Consider the following 22,055-nt stretch of genomic DNA (forward strand, 5'->3'; position numbering starts at 1 on the left):
TAACACTATCCTAGTGCTGATGCTAACCCGAACCCTAACTCTAACACTATCTTAGGGCTGAGACTAACCCTAACCCTAACACTGTCCTACGGCTGATGCTAACCCTAACCCTAACACTAACACTATCCTAGGGCTGATGCTAACCCTAACCCTAACACTATCCTAGGGCTGATGCTAATCCTAACCCTAACCCTAACACTATCCTAGGGCTGATGCTAACCCTAACCCTAACACTATCCTAGGGCTGATGCTAACCCTAACCCTAAGCCTAACACTATCCTAGGGCTGATGCTAACCCTAACCCTAACACTATCCTAGGCCTGATGATAACCCTAACCCTAACCCTAACACTATCCTAGGGCTGATGCTAACCCTAACCCTACCACTATCCTAGGGCTGATGCTAACCCTAACCCTAACCCTAACACTATCCTAGGGCTGATGCTAACCCTAACGCTAACCCTAACACTATCCTTGAACTGATGCTAACCCTAACCCTAACCCTAACACTATCCTAGGCCTGATGATAACCCTAACCCTAACCCTAACACTATCCTAGGGTTTATGTTAACCCTAACCCTAACACTATCCTAGGGCTGATGCTAACCCTAACCCTAACCCTAACACTATCCTAGGGCTGATGCTAACCCTAACACTAACACTATCCTAGGGCTGATGCTAACCCTAACCCTAACACTAACAGTCTCCAAGGGCTGATGCTAACCCTAACCCTAACCCTAACACTATCCTAGGGCTGATGCTAACCCTAACCCTAACACTATCCTAGGGCTGATGCTAACCCTAACCCTAACACTATCCTAGGGTTGATGCTAAGCCTAACCCTAACACTATCCTAGGGCTGATGCTAACCTTAACCCTAACCCTAACACTATCCTAGGGCTGATGCTAACCCTAACGCTAACACTATCCTAGGGCTGATGCTAACCCTAACCCTAACCCTAACACTAACATAGGGCTGATGCTAACCCTAACCCTAACACTATCCTGGGGCTGATGCTAACCCTACTTCTAACCCTAACACTATCCTAGGGCTGATGCTAACCCTAACCCTAACCCTAACACTATCCTACGGCTGATGCTAACCCTAACACTAACACTATCCTAGGGCTGATGCTAACCCTAACCCTAACCCTAACATTATCCTAGGGCTGATGCTAACCCTAACCCTAACTCTAACACTATCTTAGGGCTGAGGCTAACCCTAAGCCTAACACTATCCTACGGCTGATGCTAACCCTAACCCTAACCCTATCACTATCCTAGGGCGGATGCTATCCCTAACCCTAACCCTAACACTATCCTCGGGCTGATGCTAACCCTAACAATAACACTATCCTGGGGCTGATGCTAACCCTAACCCTAACCCAAACATTATCCTAGGGCGGATGCTAACCCTAACCCTAACCTTAACACTATCCTAGGGCTGATGCTAACCCTAACACTAACACTATCCTAGGACTGATGCTAACCCTAACCCTAACCCTAACACTATCCTAGGGCTGATGCTAACCCTAAGCCTAACACTATCCTCGGGCTGATGCTAACCCTAACCCTAACACTATCCTAGGGCTGATGCTAACCCTAACCCTAACCCTAACACTATCCTACGGCTGATGCTAACCCTAACACTAACACTATCCTAGGGCTGATGCTAACCCTAACCCTAACCCTAACATTATCCTAGGGCTGATGCTAACCCTAACCCTAACTCTAACACTATCTTAGGGCTGAGGCTAACCCTAAGCTTAACACTATCCTACGGCTGATGCTAACCCTAACCCTAACCCTAACACTATCCTAGGGCTGATGCTAACCCTAACCCTAACACTATCCTAGGGCTGATGCTAACCCTAATCCTAACCCTAACACTATCCTAGGGCTGATGCTTACCCTAACCCTAACACTATCCTAGGGCTGATGCTAACCCTAACCCTAAACCTAACACTATCCTAGGGGGGATGCTAACCCTAACCCTAACCCTAACACTATCCAAGGGCTGATGCCAACCCTAACACTAACACTATCCTACTGCTGATGCTAACCCTAACCCTAACCCTAACACTCTCCAAGGGCTGATGCTAACCCTAACCCTAACCCTAACACTATCCTAGGGCTGATGCTAACCCTAACCCTAACACTATCCTAGGGCTGATGCTAACCCTAACCCTAACCCTAACACTATCCTAGGGCTGATGCTAACCCTAACCCTAACACTATCCTAGGCCTGATGATAACCCTAACCCTAACCCTAACACTATCCTAGGGCTGATGCTAACCCTAACCCTACCACTATCCTAGGGCTGATGCTAACCCTAACCCTAACCCTAACACTATCCTAGGGCTGATGCTAACCCTAACGCTAACCCTAACACTATCCTTGAACTGATGCTAACCCTAACCCTAACCCTAACACTATCCTAGGGCTGATGCTAACCCTAACCCTAACCCTAACACTATCCTAGGGCTGATGCTAACCCTAACACTAACACTATCCTAGGGCTGATGCTAACCCTAACCCTAACCCTAACACTCTCCAAGGGCTGATGCTAACCCTAACCCTAACCCTAACACTATCCTAGGGCTGATGCTAACCCTAACCCTAACACTATCCTAGGGCTGATGCTAACCCTAACCCTAACACTATCCTAGGGTTGATGCTAACCCTAACCCTAACACTATCCTAGGGCTGATGCTAACCTTAACCCTAACCCTAACACTATCCTAGGGCTGATGCTAACCCTAACGCTAACACTATCCTAGGGCTGATGCTAACCCTAACCCTAACCCTAACACTAACATAGGGCTGATGCTAACCCTAACCGTAACACTATCCTGGGGCTGATGCTAACCCTACTTCTAACCCTAACACTATCCTAAGGCTGATGTTAACCCTAACCCTAAAACTATCCAAGGGCTGATGGTAACCCTAACCCTAACCCTAACACTATCCTAGGGCTGATGCTAACCCTAACACTAACACTATCCTAGGGCTGATGCTAACCCTAACCCTAACCCTAACACTATCCTAGGGCTGATGCTAACCCTAACCCTAACCCTAACACTATCCTAGGGCTGATGCTAACCCTAACAATAACACTATCCTGGGGCTGATGCTAACCCTAACCCTAACCCAAACATTATCCTAGGGCGGATGCTAACCCTAACCCTAACCTTAACACTATCCTAGGGCTGATGCTAACCCTAACACTAACACTATCCTAGGCCTGATGCTAACCCTAACCCTAACCCTAACACTATCCTAGGGCTGATGCTAACCCTAAGCCTAACACTATCCTCGGGCTGATGCTAACCCTAACCCTAACACTATCCTAGGGCTGATGCTAACCCTAACCCTAACCCTAACACTATCCTAGGGCTGATGCTAACCCTAACACTAACACTATCCTAGGGCTGATGCTAACCCTAACCCTAACCCTAACATTATCCTAGGGCTGATGCTAACCCTAACCCTAACTCTAACACTATCTTAGGGCTGAGGCTAACCCTAAGCCTAACACTATCCTACGGCTGATGCTAACCCTAACCCTAACCCTAACACTATCCTAGGGCTGATGCTAACCCTAACCCTAACACTATCCTAGGCCTGATGATAACCCTAACCCTAACCCTAACACTATCCTAGGGCTGATGCTTACCCTAACCCTAACACTATCATAGCGCTGATGCTAACCCTAACGCTAAACCTAACACTATCCTAGGGGGGATGCTAACCCTAACCCTAACCCTAACACTATCCTAGGGCTGATGCTAACCCTAACACTAACACTATCCTACTGCTGATGCTAACAATAACCCTAACCCTAACACTCTCCAAGGGCTGAGGCTAACCCTAACCCTAACCCTAACCCTAACACTATCCTAGGGCTGATGCTAACCCTAACCCTAACTCTAACACTATCTTAGGGCTGAGCCTAACCCTAAACCTAACACTATCCTACGGCTGATGCTAACCCGAACCCTAACCCTAACACTATCCTAGGGCTGATGCTAACCCTAATCCTAACACTATCCTAGGCCTGACGCTAACCCTAACCCTAACCCTAAATCTATCCTAGGGTTGATGCTAACCCTAACCCTAACACTATCCTAGGGGTGATGCTAACCCTAACCCTAACCCTAACACTATACAAGGGCTGATGCTAAACCTAACCCTAACACTATCCTAGGCCTGATGATAACCCTAACCCTAACCCTAACACTATCCTAGGGCTGATGCTAACCCTAACCCTAACACTATCGGAGGGCTGATGCTAACCCTAACCCTAACCCTAACACTATCCTAAGTCTGATGCTAACCCTAGCCCTCACACTATCCTAGGCCTGATGATAACCCTAACCCTAACCTTAACACTATCCTAGGGCTGATGCTAACCCTAACCCTAACCCTAACACTATCCTAGAGCTGATGCTAACCCTAACCCTAACACTATCCTAGGCCTGATGATAACCCTAACCGTAACCCTGACACTATCCTAGGGCTGATGCTAACCCATACCCTAACACTATCCTAGTGCTGATGCTAACCCTAACCCTAACCCTAACACTATCCTAGGCCTGATGCTAACCCTATCCCTAACCCTAACACTCTCCTAGGGCTGAGGCTAACCCTAACCCTAACACTATCCTAGGGCTGAGGCTAACCCTAACCCTAACCCAAACACTATCCTAGGGTTGATGCTAACCCTAACCCTAACACTATCCTAGGGCTGATGCTAACGCTAACCCTAACCCTAACACTATCCTTGGGCTGATGCTAACCCTAACCCTAACACTATCCTGGGCCTGATGCTAACCCTAACCCTAACCCTAACACTATCCTAGGGCTGATGCTAACCCTAACCCTAACACTATCCTTGGGCTGATGCTAACCCTAACCAAAACCCTAACACTATCCTAGGGCAGATGCTAACCCTAACGCTAACCCTAACACTATCCTTGATCTGATGCTAACCCTAACCCTAACCCTAACACTATCCTAGGCCTGATGCTAACCCTAACCCTAACACTAACACTATCCTAGGGCTGATGCTAACCCTAACCCTAACCCTAACATTATCCTAGGGCGGATGCTAACCCTAACCCTAACCCTAACACTATCCTAGGGCTGATGCTAACCCTAACACTAACACTATCCTAGGCCTGATGCTAACCCTAACCCTAACCCTAACACTATCCTAGGGCTGATGCTAACCCTAACCCTAACACTATCCTAGGGCTGATGCTAACCCTAACCCTAACACTATCCTAGCGCTGATGCTAACCCTAACCCTAACCCTAACACTCTCCAAGGGCTGATGCTAACCCTAACCCTAACCCTAACACTATCCTAGTGCTGATGCTAACCCGAACCCTAACTCTAACACTATCTTAGGGCTGAGACTAACCCTAACCCTAACACTGTCCTACGGCTGATGCTAACCCTAACCCTAACACTAACACTATCCTAGGGCTGATGCTAACCCTAACCCTAACACTATCCTAGGGCTGATGCTAATCCTAACCCTAACCCTAACACTATCCTAGGGCTGATGCTAACCCTAACCCTAACACTATCCTAGGGCTGATGCTAACCCTAACCCTAAGCCTAACACTATCCTAGGGCTGATGCTAACCCTAACCCTAACACTATCCTAGGCCTGATGATAACCCTAACCCTAACCCTAACACTATCCTAGGGCTGATGCTAACCCTAACCCTACCACTATCCTAGGGCTGATGCTAACCCTAACCCTAACCCTAACACTATCCTAGGGCTGATGCTAACCCTAACGCTAACCCTAACACTATCCTTGAACTGATGCTAACCCTAACCCTAACCCTAACACTATCCTAGGCCTGATGATAACCCTAACCCTAACCCTAACACTATCCTAGGGTTTATGTTAACCCTAACCCTAACACTATCCTAGGGCTGATGCTAACCCTAACCCTAACCCTAACACTATCCTAGGGCTGATGCTAACCCTAACACTAACACTATCCTAGGGCTGATGCTAACCCTAACCCTAACACTAACAGTCTCCAAGGGCTGATGCTAACCCTAACCCTAACCCTAACACTATCCTAGGGCTGATGCTAACCCTAACCCTAACACTATCCTAGGGCTGATGCTAACCCTAACCCTAACACTATCCTAGGGTTGATGCTAAGCCTAACCCTAACACTATCCTAGGGCTGATGCTAACCTTAACCCTAACCCTAACACTATCCTAGGGCTGATGCTAACCCTAACGCTAACACTATCCTAGGGCTGATGCTAACCCTAACCCTAACCCTAACACTAACATAGGGCTGATGCTAACCCTAACCCTAACACTATCCTGGGGCTGATGCTAACCCTACTTCTAACCCTAACACTATCCTAGGGCTGATGCTAACCCTAACCCTAACCCTAACACTATCCTACGGCTGATGCTAACCCTAACACTAACACTATCCTAGGGCTGATGCTAACCCTAACCCTAACCCTAACATTATCCTAGGGCTGATGCTAACCCTAACCCTAACTCTAACACTATCTTAGGGCTGAGGCTAACCCTAAGCCTAACACTATCCTACGGCTGATGCTAACCCTAACCCTAACCCTATCACTATCCTAGGGCGGATGCTATCCCTAACCCTAACCCTAACACTATCCTCGGGCTGATGCTAACCCTAACAATAACACTATCCTGGGGCTGATGCTAACCCTAACCCTAACCCAAACATTATCCTAGGGCGGATGCTAACCCTAACCCTAACCTTAACACTATCCTAGGGCTGATGCTAACCCTAACACTAACACTATCCTAGGACTGATGCTAACCCTAACCCTAACCCTAACACTATCCTAGGGCTGATGCTAACCCTAAGCCTAACACTATCCTCGGGCTGATGCTAACCCTAACCCTAACACTATCCTAGGGCTGATGCTAACCCTAACCCTAACCCTAACACTATCCTACGGCTGATGCTAACCCTAACACTAACACTATCCTAGGGCTGATGCTAACCCTAACCCTAACCCTAACATTATCCTAGGGCTGATGCTAACCCTAACCCTAACTCTAACACTATCTTAGGGCTGAGGCTAACCCTAAGCCTAACACTATCCTACGGCTGATGCTAACCCTAACCCTAACCCTAACACTATCCTAGGGCTGATGCTAACCCTAACCCTAACACTATCCTAGGGCTGATGCTAACCCTAATCCTAACCCTAACACTATCCTAGGGCTGATGCTTACCCTAACCCTAACACTATCCTAGGGCTGATGCTAACCCTAACCCTAAACCTAACACTATCCTAGGGGGGATGCTAACCCTAACCCTAACCCTAACACTATCCAAGGGCTGATGCCAACCCTAACACTAACACTATCCTACTGCTGATGCTAACCCTAACCCTAACCCTAACACTCTCCAAGGGCTGATGCTAACCCTAACCCTAACCCTAACACTATCCTAGGGCTGATGCTAACCCTAACCCTAACACTATCCTAGGGCTGATGCTAACCCTAACCCTAACCCTAACACTATCCTAGGGCTGATGCTAACCCTAACCCTAACACTATCCTAGGCCTGATGATAACCCTAACCCTAACCCTAACACTATCCTAGGGCTGATGCTAACCCTAACCCTACCACTATCCTAGGGCTGATGCTAACCCTAACCCTAACCCTAACACTATCCTAGGGCTGATGCTAACCCTAACGCTAACCCTAACACTATCCTTGAACTGATGCTAACCCTAACCCTAACCCTAACACTATCCTAGGGCTGATGCTAACCCTAACCCTAACCCTAACACTATCCTAGGGCTGATGCTAACCCTAACACTAACACTATCCTAGGGCTGATGCTAACCCTAACCCTAACCCTAACACTCTCCAAGGGCTGATGCTAACCCTAACCCTAACCCTAACACTATCCTAGGGCTGATGCTAACCCTAACCCTAACACTATCCTAGGGCTGATGCTAACCCTAACCCTAACACTATCCTAGGGTTGATGCTAACCCTAACCCTAACACTATCCTAGGGCTGATGCTAACCTTAACCCTAACCCTAACACTATCCTAGGGCTGATGCTAACCCTAACGCTAACACTATCCTAGGGCTGATGCTAACCCTAACCCTAACCCTAACACTAACATAGGGCTGATGCTAACCCTAACCGTAACACTATCCTGGGGCTGATGCTAACCCTACTTCTAACCCTAACACTATCCTAAGGCTGATGTTAACCCTAACCCTAAAACTATCCAAGGGCTGATGGTAACCCTAACCCTAACCCTAACACTATCCTAGGGCTGATGCTAACCCTAACACTAACACTATCCTAGGGCTGATGCTAACCCTAACCCTAACCCTAACACTATCCTAGGGCTGATGCTAACCCTAACCCTAACCCTAACACTATCCTAGGGCTGATGCTAACCCTAACAATAACACTATCCTGGGGCTGATGCTAACCCTAACCCTAACCCAAACATTATCCTAGGGCGGATGCTAACCCTAACCCTAACCTTAACACTATCCTAGGGCTGATGCTAACCCTAACACTAACACTATCCTAGGCCTGATGCTAACCCTAACCCTAACCCTAACACTATCCTAGGGCTGATGCTAACCCTAAGCCTAACACTATCCTCGGGCTGATGCTAACCCTAACCCTAACACTATCCTAGGGCTGATGCTAACCCTAACCCTAACCCTAACACTATCCTAGGGCTGATGCTAACCCTAACACTAACACTATCCTAGGGCTGATGCTAACCCTAACCCTAACCCTAACATTATCCTAGGGCTGATGCTAACCCTAACCCTAACTCTAACACTATCTTAGGGCTGAGGCTAACCCTAAGCCTAACACTATCCTACGGCTGATGCTAACCCTAACCCTAACCCTAACACTATCCTAGGGCTGATGCTAACCCTAACCCTAACACTATCCTAGGCCTGATGATAACCCTAACCCTAACCCTAACACTATCCTAGGGCTGATGCTTACCCTAACCCTAACACTATCATAGCGCTGATGCTAACCCTAACGCTAAACCTAACACTATCCTAGGGGGGATGCTAACCCTAACCCTAACCCTAACACTATCCTAGGGCTGATGCTAACCCTAACACTAACACTATCCTACTGCTGATGCTAACAATAACCCTAACCCTAACACTCTCCAAGGGCTGAGGCTAACCCTAACCCTAACCCTAACCCTAACACTATCCTAGGGCTGATGCTAACCCTAACCCTAACTCTAACACTATCTTAGGGCTGAGCCTAACCCTAAACCTAACACTATCCTACGGCTGATGCTAACCCGAACCCTAACCCTAACACTATCCTAGGGCTGATGCTAACCCTAACCCTAACACTATCCTAGGCCTGACGCTAACCCTAACCCTAACCCTAAATCTATCCTAGGGTTGATGCTAACCCTAACCCTAACACTATCCTAGGGGTGATGCTAACCCTAACCCTAACCCTAACACTATACAAGGGCTGATGCTAAACCTAACCCTAACACTATCCTAGGCCTGATGATAACCCTAACCCTAACCCTAACACTATCCTAGGGCTGATGCTAACCCTAACCCTAACACTATCGGAGGGCTGATGCTAACCCTAACCCTAACCCTAACACTATCCTAAGTCTGATGCTAACCCTAGCCCTCACACTATCCTAGGCCTGATGATAACCCTAACCCTAACCTTAACACTATCCTAGGGCTGATGCTAACCCTAACCCTAACCCTAACACTATCCTAGAGCTGATGCTAACCCTAACCCTAACACTATCCTAGGCCTGATGATAACCCTAACCGTAACCCTGACACTATCCTAGGGCTGATGCTAACCCATACCCTAACACTATCCTAGTGCTGATGCTAACCCTAACCCTAACCCTAACACTATCCTAGGCCTGATGCTAACCCTATCCCTAACCCTAACACTCTCCTAGGGCTGAGGCTAACCCTAACCCTAACACTATCCTAGGGCTGAGGCTAACCCTAACCCTAACCCAAACACTATCCTAGGGTTGATGCTAACCCTAACCCTAACACTATCCTAGGGCTGATGCTAACGCTAACCCTAACCCTAACACTATCCTTGGGCTGATGCTAACCCTAACCCTAACACTATCCTGGGCCTGATGCTAACCCTAACCCTAACCCTAACACTATCCTAGGGCTGATGCTAACCCTAACCCTAACACTATCCTTGGGCTGATGCTAACCCTAACCAAAACCCTAACACTATCCTAGGGCAGATGCTAACCCTAACGCTAACCCTAACACTATCCTTGATCTGATGCTAACCCTAACCCTAACCCTAACACTATCCTAGGCCTGATGCTAACCCTAACCCTAACACTAACACTATCCTAGGGCTGATGCTAACCCTAACCCTAACCCTAACATTATCCTAGGGCGGATGCTAACCCTAACCCTAACCCTAACACTATCCTAGGGCTGATGCTAACCCTAACACTAACACTATCCTAGGCCTGATGCTAACCCTAACCCTAACCCTAACACTATCCTAGGGCTGATGCTAACCCTAACCCTAACACTATCCTAGGGCTGATGCTAACCCTAACCCTAACACTATCCTAGCGCTGATGCTAACCCTAACCCTAACCCTAACACTCTCCAAGGGCTGATGCTAACCCTAACCCTAACCCTAACACTATCCTAGTGCTGATGCTAACCCGAACCCTAACTCTAACACTATCTTAGGGCTGAGACTAACCCTAACCCTAACACTGTCCTACGGCTGATGCTAACCCTAACCCTAACACTAACACTATCCTAGGGCTGATGCTAACCCTAACCCTAACACTATCCTAGGGCTGATGCTAATCCTAACCCTAACCCTAACACTATCCTAGGGCTGATGCTAACCCTAACCCTAACACTATCCTAGGGCTGATGCTAACCCTAACCCTAAGCCTAACACTATCCTAGGGCTGATGCTAACCCTAACCCTAACACTATCCTAGGCCTGATGATAACCCTAACCCTAACCCTAACACTATCCTAGGGCTGATGCTAACCCTAACCCTACCACTATCCTAGGGCTGATGCTAACCCTAACCCTAACCCTAACACTATCCTAGGGCTGATGCTAACCCTAACGCTAACCCTAACACTATCCTTGAACTGATGCTAACCCTAACCCTAACCCTAACACTATCCTAGGCCTGATGATAACCCTAACCCTAACCCTAACACTATCCTAGGGTTTATGTTAACCCTAACCCTAACACTATCCTAGGGCTGATGCTAACCCTAACCCTAACCCTAACACTATCCTAGGGCTGATGCTAACCCTAACACTAACACTATCCTAGGGCTGATGCTAACCCTAACCCTAACACTAACACTCTCCAAGGGCTGATGCTAACCCTAACCCTAACCCTAACACTATCCTAGGGCTGATGCTAACCCTAACCCTAACACTATCCTAGGGCTGATGCTAACCCTAACCCTAACACTATCCTAGGGTTGATGCTAAGCCTAACCCTAACACTATCCTAGGGCTGATGCTAACCTTAACCCTAACCCTAACACTATCCTAGGGCTGATGCTAACCCTAACGCTAACACTATCCTAGGGCTGATGCTAACCCTAACCCTAACCCTAACACTAACATAGGGCTGATGCTAACCCTAACCCTAACACTATCCTGGGGCTGATGCTAACCCTACTTCTAACCCTAACACTATCCTAGGGCTGATGCTAACCCTAACCCTAACCCTAACACTATCCTACGGCTGATGCTAACCCTAACACTAACACTATCCTAGGGCTGATGCTAACCCTAACCCTAACCCTAACATTATCCTAGGGCTGATGCTAACCCTAACCCTAACTCTAACACTATCTTAGGGCTGAGGCTAACCCTAAGCCTAACACTATCCTACGGCTGATGCTAACCCTAACCCTAACCCTATCACTATCCTAGGGCGGATGCTATCCCTAACCCTAACCCTAACACTATCCTCGGGCTGATGCTAACCCTAACAATAACACTATCCTGGGGCTGATGCTAACCCTAACCCTAACCCAAACATTATCCTAGGGCGGATGCTAACCCTAACCCTAACCTTAACACTATCCTAGGGCTGATGCTAACCCTAACACTAACACTATCCTAGGACTGATGCTAACCCTAACCCTAACCCTAACACTATCCTAGGGCTGATGCTAACCCTAAGCCTAACACTATCCTCGGGCTGATGCTAACCCTAACCCTAACACTATCCTAGGGCTGATGCTAACCCTAACCCTAACCCTAACACTATCCTACGGCTGATGCTAACCCTAACACTAACACTATCCTAGGGCTGATGCTAACCCTAACCCTAACCCTAACATTATCCTAGGGCTGATGCTAACCCTAACCCTAACTCTAACACTATCTTAGGGCTGAGGCTAACCCTAAGCCTAACCTATCCTACGGCTGATGCTAACCCTAACCCTAACCCTAACACTATCCTAGGGCTGATGCTAACCCTAACCCTAACACTATCCTAGGGCTGATGCTAACCCTAATCCTAACCCTAACACTATCCTAGGGCTGATGCTTACCCTAACCCTAACACTATCCTAGGGCTGATGCTAACCCTAACCCTAAACCTAACACTATCCTAGGGGGGATGCTAACCCTAACCCTAACCCTAACACTATCCAAGGGCTGATGCTAACCCTAACACTAACACTATCCTACTGCTGATGCTAACCCTAACCCTAACCCTAACACTCTCCAAGGGCTGATGCTAACCCTAACCCTAACCCTAACACTATCCTAGGGCTGATGCTAACCCTAACCCTAACACTATCCTAGGGCTGATGCTAACCCTAACCCTAACCCTAACACTATCCTAGGGCTGATGCTAACCCTAACCCTAACACTATCCTAGGCCTGATGATAACCCTAACCCTAACCCTAACACTATCCTAGGGCTGATGCTAACCCTAACCCTACCACTATCCTAGGGCTGATGCTAACCCTAACCCTAACCCTAACACTATCCTAGGGCTGATGCTAACCCTAACGCTAACCCTAACACTATCCTTGAACTGATGCTAACCCTAACCCTAACCCTAACACTATCCTAGGCCTGATGATAACCCTAACCCTAACCCTAACACTATCCTAGGGTTTATGTTAACCCTAACCCTAACACTATCCTAGGGCTGATGCTAACCCTAACCCTAACCCTAACACTATCCTAGGGCTGATGCTAACCCTAACACTAACACTATCCTAGGACTGATGCTAACCCTAACCCTAACCCTAACACTCTCCAAGGGCTGATGCTAACCCTAACCCTAACCCTAACACTATCCTAGGGCTGATGCTAACCCTAACCCTAACACTATCCTAGGGCTGATGCTAACCCTAACCCTAACACTATCCTAGGGTTGATGCTAACCCTAACCCTAACACTATCCTAGGGCTGATGCTAACCTTAACCCTAACCCTAACACTATCCTAGGGCTGATGCTAACCCTAACGCTAACACTATCCTAGGGCTGATGCTAACCCTAACCCTAACCCTAACACTAACATAGGGCTGATGCTAACCCTAACCGTAACACTATCCTGGGGCTGATGCTAACCCTACTTCTAACCCTAACACTATCCTAGGGCTGATGTTAACCCTAACCCTAACACTATCCAAGGGCTGATGGTAACCCTAACCCTAACCCTAACACTATCCTAGGGCTGATGCTAACCCTAACACTAACACTATCCTAGGGCTGATGCTAACCCTAACCCTAACCCTAACACTATCCTAGGGCTGATGCTAACCCTAACCTTAACCCTAACACTATCCTAGGGCGGATGCTAACCCTAACCCTAACCCTAACACTATCCTAGGGCTGATGCTAACCCTAACAATAACACTATCCTGGGGCTGATGCTAACCCTAACCCTAACCCAAACATTATCCTAGGGCGGATGCTAACCCTAACCCTAACCTTAACACTATCCTAGGGCTGATGCTAACCCTAACACTAACACTATCCTAGGCCTGATGCTAACCCTAACCCTAACCCTAACACTATCCTAGGGCTGATGCTAACCCTAAGCCTAACACTATCCTCGGGCTGATGCTAACCCTAACCCTAACACTATCCTAGGGGTGATGCTAACCCTAACCCTAACCCTAACACTATCCTAGGGCTGATGCTAACCCTAACACTAACACTATCCTAGGGCTGATGCTAACCCTAACCCTAACACTAACATTATCCTAGGGCTGATGCTAACCCTAACCCTAACTCTAACACTATCTTAGGGCTGAGGCTAACCCTAAGCCTAACACTATCCTACGGCTGATGCTAACCCTAACCCTAACCCTAACACTATCCTAGGGCTGATGCTAACCCTAACCCTAACACTATCCTAGGGCTGATGCTAACCCTAACCCTAACCCTAACACTATCCTAGGGCTGATGCTTACCCTAACCCTAACACTATCATAGCGCTGATGCTAACCCTAACGCTAAACCTAACACTATCCTAGGGGGGATGCTAACCCTAACCCTAACCCTAACACTATCCTAGGGCTGATGCTAACCCTAACACTAACACTATCCTACTGCTGATGCTAACAATAACCCTAACCCTAACACTCTCCAAGGGCTGAGGCTAACCCTAACCCTAACCCTAACCCTAACACTATCCTAGGGCTGATGCTAACCCTAACCCTAACTCTAACACTATCTTAGGGCTGAGGCTAACCCTAAACCTAACACTATCCTACGGCTGATGCTAACCCGAACCCTAACCCTAACACTATCCTAGGGCTGATGCTAACCCTAACCCTAACACTATCCTAGGCCTGACGCTAACCCTAACCCTAACCCTAAATCTATCCTAGGGTTGATGCTAACCCTAACCCTAACACTATCCTAGGGGTGATGCTAACCCTAACCCTAACCCTAACACTATACAAGGGCTGATGCTAACCCTAACCCTAACACTATCCTAGGCCTGATGATAACCCTAACCCTAACCCTAACACTATCCTAGGGCTGATGCTAACCCTAACCCTAACACTATCGGAGGGCTGATGCTAACCCTAACCCTAACCCTAACACTATCCTAAGTCTGATGCTAACCCTAGCCCTCACACTATCCTAGGCCTGATGATAACCCTAACCCTAACCTTAACACTATCCTAGGGCTGATGCTAACCCTAACCCTAACCCTAACACTATCCTAGAGCTGATGCTAACCCTAACCCTAACACTATCCTAGGCCTGATGATAACCCTAACCGTAACCCTGACACTATCCTAGGGCTGATGCTAACCCATACCCTAACACTATCCTAGTGCTGATGCTAACCCTAACCCTAACCCTAACACTATCCTAGGCCTGATGCTAACCCTATCCCTAACCCTAACACTCTCCTAGGGCTGAGGCTAACCCTAACCCTAACACTATCCTAGGGCTGATGCTAACCCTAACCCTAACCCAAACACTATCCTAGGGTTGATGCTAACCCTAACCCTAACACTATCCTAGGGCTGATGCTAACGCTAACCCTAACCCTAACACTATCCTTGGGCTGATGCTAACCCTAACCCTAACACTATCCTGGGCCTGATGCTAACCCTAACCCTAACCCTAACACTATCCTAGGGCTGATGCTAACCCTAACCCTAACACTATCCTTGGGCTGATGCTAACCCTAACCAAAACCCTAACACTATCCTAGGGCAGATGCTAACCCTAACGCTAACCCTAACACTATCCTTGATCTGATGCTAACCCTAACCCTAACCCTAACACTATCCTAGGCCTGATGCTAACCCTAACCCTAACACTAACACTATCCTAGGGCTGATGCTAACCCTAACCCTAACCCTAACATTATCCTAGGGCGGATGCTAACCCTAACCCTAACCCTAACACTATCCTAGGGCTGATGCTAACCCGAACACTAACACTATCCTAGGCCTGATGCTAACCCTAACCCTAACCCTAACACTATCCTAGGGCTGATGCTAACCCTAACCCTAACACTATCCTAGGGCTGATGCTAACCCTAACCCTAACACTATCCTAGCGCTGATGCTAACCCTAACCCTAACCCTAACACTCTCCAAGGGCTGATGCTAACCCTAACCCTAACCCTAACACTATCCTAGGGCTGATGCTAACCCTAACCCTAACTCTAACACTATCTTAAGCCTGAGACTAACCCTAACCCTAACACTGTCCTACGGCTGATGCTAACCCTAACCCTAACACTAACACTATCCTAGGGCTGATGCTAACCCTAACCCTAACACTATCCTAGGGCTGATGCTAATCCTAACCCTAACCCTAACACTATCCTAGGGCTGATGCTAACCCTAACCCTAACACTATCCTAGGGCTGATGCTAACCCTAACCCTAAGCCTAACACTATCCTAGGGCTGATGCTAACCCTAACCCTAACACTATCCTAGGCCTGATGATAACCCTAACCCTAACCCTAACACTATCCTAGGGCTGATGCTAACCCTAACCCTACCACTATCCTAGGGCTGATGCTAACCCTAACCCTAACCCTAACACTATCCTAGGGCTGATGCTAACCCTAACGCTAACCCTAACACTATCCTTGAACTGATGCTAACCCTAACCCTAACCCTAACACTATCCTAGGCCTGATGATAACCCTAACCCTAACCCTAACACTATCCTAGGGTTTATGTTAACCCTAACCCTAACACTATCCTAGGGCTGATGCTAACCCTAACCCTAACCCTAACACTATCCTAGGGCTGATGCTAACCCTAACACTAACACTATCCTAGGGCTGATGCTAACCCTAACCCTAACACTAACACTCTCCAAGGGCTGATGCTAACCCTAACCCTAACCCTAACACTATCCTAGGGCTGATGCTAACCCTAACCCTAACACTATCCTAGGGCTGATGCTAACCCTAACCCTAACACTATCCTAGGGTTGATGCTAACCCTAACCCTAACACTATCCTAGGGCTGATGCTAACCTTAACCCTAACCCTAACACTATCCTAGGGCTGATGCTAACCCTAACGCTAACACTATCCTAGGGCTGATGCTAACCCTAACCCTAACCCTAACACTAACATAGGGCTGATGCTAACCCTAACCCTAACACTATCCTGGGGCTGATGCTAACCCTACTTCTAACCCTAACACTATCCTAGGGCTGATGCTAACCCTAACCCTAACACTATCCTAGGGCTGATGGTAACCCTAACCCTAACCCTAACACTATCCTAGGGCTGATGCTAACCCTAACACTAACACTATCCTAGGGCTGATGCTAACCCTAACCCTAACCCTAACACTATCCTAGGGCTGATGCTAACCCTAACCCTAACCCAAACACTATCCTAGGGTTGATGCTAACCCTAACCCTAACACTATCCTAGAGCTGATGCTAACCCTAACCCTAACCCTAACACTATCCTTGGGCTGATGCTAACCCTAACCCTAACACTATCCTGGGCCTGATGCTAACCCTAACCCTAACCCTAACACTATCATAGGTCTGATGCTAACCCTAACCCTAACACTATCCTTGGGCTGATGCTAACCCTAACCCTAACCCTAACACTATCCTAGGGCAGATGCTAACCCTAACGCTAACCCTAACACTATCCTTGAACTGATGCTAACCCTAACCCTAACCCTAACACTATCCTAGGCCTGATGATAACCCTAACCCTAACCCTAACACTATCCTAGGGTTTATGTTAACCCTAACCCTAACACTATCCTAGGGCGGATGCTAACCCTAACCCTAACCCTAACACTATCCTAGGGCTGATGCTAACCCTAACAATAACACTATCATGGGGCTGATGCTAACCCTAACCCTAACCCAAACATTATCCTAGGGCGGATGCTAACCCTAACCCTAACCTTAACACTATCCTAGGGCTGATGCTAACCCTAACACTAACACTATCCGAGGCCTGATGCTAACCCTAACCCTAACCCTAACACTATCCTAGGGCTGATGCTAACCCTAAGCCTAACACTATCCTCGGGCTGATGCTAACCCTAACCCTAACACTATCCTAGGGCTGATGCTAACCCTAACCCTAACCCTAACACTATCCTACGGCTGATGCTAACCCTAACACTAACACTATCCTAGGGCTGATGCTAACCCTAACCCTAACCCTAACATTATCCTAGGGCTGATGCTAACCCTAACCCTAACTCTAACACTATCTTAGGGCTGAGGCTAACCCTAAGCCTAACACTATCCTACGGCTGATGCTAACCCTAACCCTAACCCTAACACTATCCTAGGGCTGATGCTAACCCTAACCCTAACACTATCCTAGGGCTGATGCTAACCCTAATCCTAACCATAACACTATCCTAGGGCTGATGCTTACCCTAACCCTAACACTATCCTAGGGCTGATGCTAACCCTAACCCTAAACCTAACACTATCCTAGGGGGGATGCTAACCCTAACCCTAACCCTAACACTATCCAAGGGCTGATGCTAACCCTAACACTAACACTATCCTACTGCTGATGCTAACCCTAACCCTAACCCTAACACTCTCCAAGGGCTGATGCTAACCCTAACCCTAACCCTAACACTATCCTAGGGCTGATGCTAACCCTAACCCTAACACTATCCTAGGGCTGATGCTAACCCTAACCCTAACCCTAACACTATCCTAGGGCTGATGCTAACCCTAACCCTAACACTATCCTAGGCCTGATGATAACCCTAACCCTAACCCTAACACTATCCTAGGGCTGATGCTAACCCTAAACCTACCACTATCCTAGGGCTGATGCTAACCCTAACCCTAACCCTAACACTATCCTAGGGCTGATGCTAACCCTAACGCTAACCCTAACACTATCCTTGAACTGATGCTAACCCTAACCCTAACCCTAACACTATCCTAGGCCTGATGATAACCCTAACCCTAACCCTAACACTATCCTAGGGTTTATGTTAACCCTAACCCTAACACTATCCTAGGGCTGATGCTAACCCTAACCCTAACCCTAACACTATCCTAGGGCTGATGCTAACCCTAACACTAACACTATCCTAGGGCTGATGCTAACCCTAACCCTAACCCTAACACTCTCCAAGGGCTGATGCTAACCCTAACCCTAACCCTAACACTATCCTAGGGCTGATGCTAACCCTAACCCTAACACTCTCCTAGGGCTGATGCTAACCCTAACCCTAACACTATCCTAGGGTTGATGCTAACCCTAACCCTAACACTATCCTAGGGCTGATGCTAACCTTAACCCTAACCCTAACACTATCCTAGGGCTGATGCTAACCCTAACGCTAACACTATCCTAGGGCTGATGCTAACCCTAACCCTAACCCTAACACTAACATAGGGCTGATGCTAACCCTAACCGTAACACTATCCTGGGGCTGATGCTAACCCTACTTCTAACCCTAACACTATCCTAGGGCTGATGTTAACCCTAACCCTAACACTATCCTAGGGCTGATGGTAACCCTAACCCTAACCCTAACACTATCCTAGGGCTGATGCTAACCCTAACACTAACACTATCCTAGGGCTGATGCTAACCCTAACCCTAACCCTAACACTATCCTAGGGCTGATGCTAACCCTAACCTTAACCCTAACACTATCCTAGGGCGGATGCTAACCCTAACCCTAACCCTAACACTATCCTAGGGCTGATGCTAACCCTAACAATAACACTATCCTGGGGCTGATGCTAACCCTAACCCTAACCCAAACATTATCCTAGGGCGGATGCTAACCCTAACACTAACCTTAACACTATCCTAGGGCTGATGCTAACCCTAACACTAACACTATCCTAGGCCTGATGCTAACCCTAACCCTAACCCTAACACTATCCTAGGGCTGATGCTAACCCTAAGCCTAACACTATGCTCGGGCTGATGCTAACCCTAACCCTAACACTATCCTAGGGCTGATGCTAACCCTAACCCTAACCCTAACACTATCCTAGGGCTGATGCTAACCCTAACCCTAACCCTAACATTATCCTAGGGCTGATGCTAACCCTAACCCTAACTCTAACACTATCTTAGGGCTGAGGCTAACCCTAAGCCTAACACTATCCTACGGCTGATGCTAACAATAACCCTAACCCTAACACTCTCCAAGGGCTGAGGCTAACCCTAACCCTAACCCTAACCCTAACACTATCCTAGGGCTGATGCTAACCCTAACCCTAACACTATCCTAGGGCTGATGCTAACCCTAACCCTGACCCTAACACTATCCCAGGGTTGATGCTAACCCTAACCCTAACACTATCCTAGGGCTGATGCTAACCCTAACCCTAACCCTAACACTACCTTAGGGCTGATGTTAACCCTAACCCTAACACTATCCTAGGGCTGATGCTAACCCTAACCCTAACCCTAACACTAACCTAGGGCTGATGCTAACCCTAACCCTAACACTATCCTAGGGCTGATGCTAACCCTAACCCTAACCCTAACACTATCCTAGGGCTGATGCTAACCCTAACCCTAACACTATCCTAGGGCTGATGCTAACCCTAACCCTAACCCTAACACTATCCTAGGGCTGATGCTAACCCTAACACTAACACTATCCTAGGGCTGATGCTAACCCTAACCCTAACCCTAACACTATCCTAGGGCTGATGCTAACCCTAACCCTAATCCAAACACTATCCTAGGGTTGATGCTAACCCTAACCCTAACACTATCCTAGGGCTGATGCTAACCCTAACCCTAACCCTAACACTATCCTTGGTCTGATGCTAACCCTAACCCTAACACTATCCTGGGCCTGATGCTAACCCTAACCCTAACCCTAACACTATCCTAGGGCTGATGCTAACCCTAACCCTAACACTATCCTTGGGCTGATGCTAACCCTAACCCTAACCCTAACACTATCCTAGGGCAGATGCTAACCCTAACGCTAACCCTAACACTATCCTTGAACTGATGCTAACCCTAACCCTAACCCTAACACTATCCTAGGCCTGATGATAACCCTAACCCTAACCCTAACACTATCCTAGGGTTTATGTTAACCCTAACCCTAACACTATCCTAGGGCTGATGCTAACCCTAACCCTAACCCTAAGACTATCCTAGGGCGGATGGTAACCCTAACCCTAACCCTAACACTATCCTAGGGCTGATGCTAACCCTAACACTAACAATATCCTAGGGCTGATGCTAACCCTAACCCTAACCCTAACATTATCCTAGGGCGGATGCTAACCCTAACCCTAACCCTAACACTATCCTAGGGCTGATGCTAACCCTAACACTAACACTATCCTAGGCCTGATGCTAACCCTAACCCTAACCCTAACACTATCCTAGGGCTAATGCTAACCCTAACCCTAACACTATCCTAGGGCTAATGCTAACCCTAACCCTAACACTATCCTAGGGCTGATGCTCACCCTAACACTAACACTATCCTAGGGCAGATGGTAACCCTAACCCTAACCCTAACACTCTCCAAGGGCTGATGCTAACACTAACCCTAACCCTAACACTATCCTAGGGCTGATGCTAACCCTAACCCTAACTCTAACACTATCTTAGGGCTGAGGCTAACCCTAACCCTAACACTATCCTACGGCTGATGCTAACCCTAACCCTAACCCTAACACTAACACTATCCTAGGGCTGATGCTAACCCTAACCCTAACACTATCCTAGGGCTGATGCTAACCCTAACCCTAACCCTAACACTATCCTAGGGCTGATGCTAACCCTAACCCTAACTCTAACACTATCTTAAGGCTGAGGCTAACCCTAACCCTAACACTATCCTACGGCTGATGCTAACCCGAACCCTAACCATAACACTATCCTAGGGCTGATGCTAACCCTAACCATAACACTATCCTAGGCCTGATGCTAACCCTAACCCTGACCCTAACTCTATCCTAGGGTTGATGCTAACCCTAACCCTAACACTATCCTAGGGCTGATGCTAACCCTAACCCAAACCCTAACACTA

This window comes from Lemur catta, chromosome 7 (assembly GCF_020740605.2).
Source record: "Lemur catta isolate mLemCat1 chromosome 7, mLemCat1.pri, whole genome shotgun sequence".
Classification (NCBI taxonomy): domain Eukaryota; kingdom Metazoa; phylum Chordata; class Mammalia; order Primates; family Lemuridae; genus Lemur; species Lemur catta.